The following is a 5790-nucleotide window of genomic DNA, read 5'->3' on the forward strand; positions in this document are numbered from 1 at the left end:
TAGATTGGTTATTCTTGGTGGAGCTATCCAATATGTTTGCCACCAAATTAAGTAACTGAATTATGATGCCAAACACACACAAAATACGTAGATTCCAAATATGCTATCATCATTAATTTTTAAAATTATGTTCAGGGTGCAAACTTAAACAATACCTTCTTTATATGATGAGATATTTTAGAAATGCCTATTGCATATGTCCTTATAGATTGGTTGTTTTTGGTGGAGCTATCCAATATATTTGCAACCAAATTAAGTAACTGAATTATGATTGCAAACACACACAAAATACGTAGATTTCAAATATGCTATCATCATTAAATCTAACTTGGTGCTAAATACATCCATTTGAGGGACAAGTTTGGAACAAGCTTTTTCGGACAGAGGGAGTATATGACAAAAATAATGCTCTTATGCACATGTTGTCATTAAATATTTAAATGTACTTTGCTATTTTCATCCTAATGCAATATTTTTTTGGGCATCACCGAGAAACAACAACAAATGCGTAAACATATAATGGCAACTAGGTAGATATTTGTGTTGTATAATGAATTCTAAACACCTTGAGTACACTTCAAAAATCATCACACCTTTATGTTTTTGCACAACACCACTTATCATGTTGCTTGTTGTGTGGCATCATGAAATTTTTTAAGGGGTTTGTTGATGTCGTTGTGTTTATGAGGCATGCATTTTTTTCTCCCGTTGCAACGCACGGGCATATTTGCTAGTTATACCTATACTAATTCTTGACTTCCTAGAAATTCCACTGTTAATTAGAAATTACGAGCCGTAGATCTGAGATGGGACCAAGTTATTACGGTGTAGATTAACTTTTGTAAAAAAAAAAGGACAAACCTTACAGCCAGATTAGTACGTCCAAAAATAAATACACTAGAAAGCCCAACATTTTTGGAGAGGCCCAAAATTTTCACGCACGTAGTCTCTCTCAATCTCTCAATCTCTCACGTCTCTCTTTCTATCTCAGGTCTCTCTTTCTCCCCACATGAAAAACAGATCAGGCCGTCTCCCGTAGGTCTCCTTCGGACGCCGCCCTTCCCAACCGCAGCTGCATCCAGCATCCCCAGCTGCCGCTCTTCCTAATCCTCTTTCTTGATGAGTGTTATCTTTGGGACGTTTCTGCCTTCGGTCTTTCATCCACGCTGGAATCGATCTGAAGAAACTAGGTACGACACTACGACACGATCCAATCCATCTTCTACTACTGTTAGCTATGGTTGGATCCATTATCCACTGCTGCCAGTGAATCAGATTTTAACTTCTGGCCATGATGTAATCCAATATATATTCTCAGGACTGAATCTGTCCAATATGGTTGATGCATCGGAGGAGGCGTACCATGTACCACAACAGTTTGAAGCAGATTGTGCTGATCGCCCCTGCATCCATTAGCACGCAAGTAACTAGGTATCCTTGAATTTCCTGATTTGGATAATTTCTACTCCTAAAATTTATCTCTAATACTCTGTCCAGAAGGTTGGTGCTAGCTCTGCAATTTTGAAAGGCTGATTTGTGGCAAGTGCGTGTCTAAGTAAACTTGGATTTGTGGTTTTGTAAGGCTGATGAGGATGACGGATGATATAGGCTGATTTTTTTTCATCCGCTATGAGGCACTTCAGCCCGGCCCTTGCCTACGCCATAATCCGAGCTGCTTAGTGTGTACCTCTCAATGCCCCAGCCGGAAGCCCGGAACAACCATGACCATGTACCTGTTGGGGATAACCTCTCGGCGACTCCAATGTTTTATTACGATCTCTCTACTAGGCATACCATAGATCGTGAAGTGTGGCATCAAGAACCTCAGCACGCTGCAGGAGAAGACGATGAAGATCAGCAAGGAAGTGGTCGGTGGTGTGCTTCAATCTCTTCTACGAGGTTTGTACTGTTGATTGATTTTTTCTGTTATCTCATGTCATATCTGTGAGTCGTCGACCCGGCAATGGCAGTTGCGGATGCGTTGGCCTCATCCCCACCGGAAATCCACTTTAAGCGCGAACTTAGTGGGCATGAGCAAACTAGTCTAGCGGTTTTGCGACAACTGATTAGCCCGATAGGTCTCTCGGACCAGCCAGACACGGTAAGTTGGGCGCTCACCGGGTCGGGCAAGTTCATGGTTAAATCCTTATATCACAAAATGTGCCAAGGGCCAGCTCAACTTGTGGTCAAAAGGGCTGTGGAAAGCGCGGCTGCCTTTGAAGATAAAACTATTCCTTTGGCAAATGTTCCGCAATAAACTTCCCACCTCCCTGAGCATAGCCAAACGCAATGGTCCGGCCACCGACCCTTGCGCGTTGTGCGGTGCACATGAAGATGCCAATCACGTCTTCTTTCGGTGCCCACTAGCGAGGTTTGCGTGGAACGCGGTTCGTACCGCGACAGGTGTCCAGTGGGACCCTCGATCTGCGGCAGAGCTAATTCAGTTATTAGATGCGATCCAGGGCCCTGTTAAACGTGTAATGTGGAGCTGTGCAGGGGCACTCCTTTGGGCTTTGTGGTTAACTAGGAACAAACTTACCATCGAGGGATGTTTTCCATCACATCCGGCTAATGTTATCTACAAATGCAACCTATTCTTGCAACAGTGGAGTCCGTTTGGGAGGCGCAAGGATGCTGAGATGCTCAAGACTGCCCAAGACCTTTTGATCCAAGTGTACGTGCTTGCTAGGGAGCCTTCGACCACATATTAGGATGTGGTGTATTTTGGTGCTTGACGAGCCTGCGCGCTCTGTACGGGCCTACGCCTTGTAAGACTGCTCGTGGCATGTGTGCCCTTCGTCGTAACTGCAACGGTTCATGCTTGCGAGGGCCTGAATGGCTTTTGGTGTTGTATTAAGACTTGTGTTCTGATACGCTGCTTGTTGGGGGCTTTATTAAGTTAAAGCTGGACGCATCTAGCGTCTTCGTTCTAAAAAAAACCAACGATCTAGCCATCAGCGGCTGGATTTTTCTTTTATTTTTCGATAATTTTGTTATGTGCATTCGTGATCCTGTGATTGACCATAGACCTTATGTTGTTGCTAAGCATGTATGTCCTTAGTATCAATGTCATATCACGTGCAATCTCTTCCCAACATACGATATGAGCCACATCATGATCCTGTTAAAGGTGAAATTTTGATGTGTGAGGTACCAGCTCACGTGGTAACCAAGGAGAATAATCCCGGTACCCAGGTTACATCACGGAATGCTCTTAATGTTGACTCGGTGCTTGATTCGGACGGGTCTTTTCTTTGAGAAAATGGCTCGGCTGGGACTGGCATGATTCTTCGGAATCATACGGGAGATACTATGTTCTCTTCATGCAGTTGTTTACTTCACTGTGTTGATGCCTTGGAGGCCGAGCTCCTAACGATAAAAGAAGGTTTGTCACTGGCATTGCAGTGGAGTAATCTCACCCTTCAAATTGAGTCTGACTGCCTTGAAGCAATAAACTTGGTGAGAAAGGAAGGTACCGACAGATCCCGCTTTGTTATTTTGGTGTGTGAGATTAGATCACTCATGAAACTTTGAAATACTTGTATTACTCATGTTCGACGGAACCAAAATTTTGGTAATCACACTTTAGCTGTCACCGGTAGAACTAGTGGACGTACCGCCGTTTGGCTTGGATATGGTCCGGACATATATATACAGCAAACTGCCCCACTTTATATACACGGAGTACCACAAAGTCATACAAACATTTCAGCCAAGTACACAAATGAGAAGTACCGCAAAAAGGTTTCTGCTGAGGGCAACATCTCGACAAGCCCTAAGAAAATATAAAGGCGTAGGCCAGGCTACAATTAGAATTACAGAGTTTGACGATAACAACCCGGACTAGCCGTGCCGGGGAACGAGAGTACATCACCCATGAAATAAAAAGGTTTAGACAAATAAAAAGCACTTTACCTAGGACGCAGTAGCCTTGTGGGGGAACTGGAGGACATCACCCATGAGATGTATGGACGCCCTCCTCCATGGGACACAATATCATTTCCATTTTTGGCGGGATTCCTCTCAATGTGACATATGTTGGATTTGCAACGGCATATTCTTTTTGATTTTTCCTTCTTTCTTCGTGGGCATACATAAATTATGAGGGTGCTTTCAGATTTTTTTTGCTGTTTCCACAGCAAAATTTGCAATGCGAGGGTGCAATACTGAATTTTAGCCTGGCATATTTGTTTCTGTTCATTGGCTGCTTCTGTACAACATTGCAGTCCTTGGTTGTTTGAAATGCTCTGCTTTTCAGGTTGTACTACGGTCGACTGAATGAACTATACTTGTTTCACTTGTTAGAATCAAATATTTAATTATGTACTTTGCCAGCAATTTCCTTTATATCTCTGATGTGAGCCCCGGTGAATGAATCTGCCAGCCACTGGCTCAGAGCTCAAAAGAAACAATGCAGAAATACCAGCTGACTGCGTTCATGGATGGTGTCAAACTGATAGTAAGAACATTTTACAGATGGGAAACTTCGTTTTCATATTGTGATCATAATGTTGGGGAAGGAAAATTAACACTCACGCTCTTTAATCATTTCGAAAAAGGGCAAAATGAATCAGGTACCTCTGCTCTACACACATTGTATCTCCATGCACACACTACGTGCTTCTTCATAGGACACACTGTAAGGGATAAACTGTACTTCTCTGTAGGCACTTCAAGTCGGAAAAACTGAGCACTTCTCCATGGGAAGGAACCTGGATTTGCAGCGGAACATTTTCCTATTGAATTTTCCTGGTTGTTGGTTGGACCACTTCAACCAAGACCATTGTCCAAATTCTCTTTCAATTCTTTCTAAAATCTCAACTCACCCAGCTAGAACGCACATCAGAAGTTTAGTAATAGTGTACAGTCATAGCCCGATGACAACCGGAAGGAACCCAACTGATAAGGTGCATATGGTTTGGTTATGAGATATATAAAGGAGGCAGAGTGGGCAATATTCAAAACGCTGGTTACAGCAGCACAGTAAGAATGATGCCACTGAAATGTGTGCAGCTCATGGAGTAATAGTGTTTGATGCCACTGAAAGGTGTGCAGCTCATGGAGTAAAAGTGTTTCTCATGTTGCCTAGCTAAGCTATGCATGATCTTTAGTTTTTCACTTGCTAGTCACAAGTATAGTGGGGGTAAATAACTATTTTAGTTCAAACCAATATCTCAGCTCATTTTCTGTGAGAGTCAAAGTTGCAGTTTGTTTCTTCTTTCCAAACTCCCGACAGAGAGGAGGAAACTAGACATGGATTTGTTCTCTTGACATACTCACTTACTCACACTCTTTTACTTAGCAATTCTTTCAAGTTTTCCTTTCCAAGTACTCTACTAATTCTGACACTACTAGGAAAACCCTTATAGATAGAAGTTTACCAGTAGCGTTTGTTTATGACCCCACGCTACTAGTAGTTAATAATAGCGCTGCCTAGAAAGAGCGCTACTGGTAACTGTTAGCAGCAACGCCTGTTATCTAGCCCCACGCTACTACTAAGTGTAAAACACCACACCCCCTGATCAATAAATGTTAGCAGCGCTTTTCGCCCAACCAGCGCTACAGCTACTGGGCTTAGCAGTAGCGTTGGCCCATTGCCCGCGCTGCTGTTAAGCCCACTACCTCCCCCCGCGCGCCCCCCGGCCCGGCCTCATCTCTCACTCACACTCCGCACTCCTCCCTCATCCCCCCGCACGCCACCGTCGACCCCCGCACACTGCCGTCCCCCGCGCCGGCCCTCCTCCCTGCGTCGGCCGCCCTCGCCCGCGCCGGCCCTCCTCCCCGCCGGCC

At 44.2% G+C, this 5790-nt stretch overlaps 1 long non-coding RNA gene across 1 annotated transcript; it reads left to right on the forward strand.

Moving 5' to 3' along the window:
- Positions 1-916: 916 nt before the first annotated feature.
- Positions 917-2977, forward strand: LOC123083242 (uncharacterized). Its single transcript, XR_006439255.1, has 2 exons — positions 917-1190; positions 1319-2977. It is a non-coding gene; the product is annotated as an uncharacterized lncRNA (long non-coding RNA).
- Positions 2978-5790: the final 2813 nt, after the last annotated feature.

The sequence above is a fragment of the Triticum aestivum genome, chromosome 4A, assembly GCF_018294505.1.
Source record: "Triticum aestivum cultivar Chinese Spring chromosome 4A, IWGSC CS RefSeq v2.1, whole genome shotgun sequence".
NCBI classification, from domain to species: Eukaryota; Viridiplantae; Streptophyta; class Magnoliopsida; order Poales; family Poaceae; genus Triticum; species Triticum aestivum.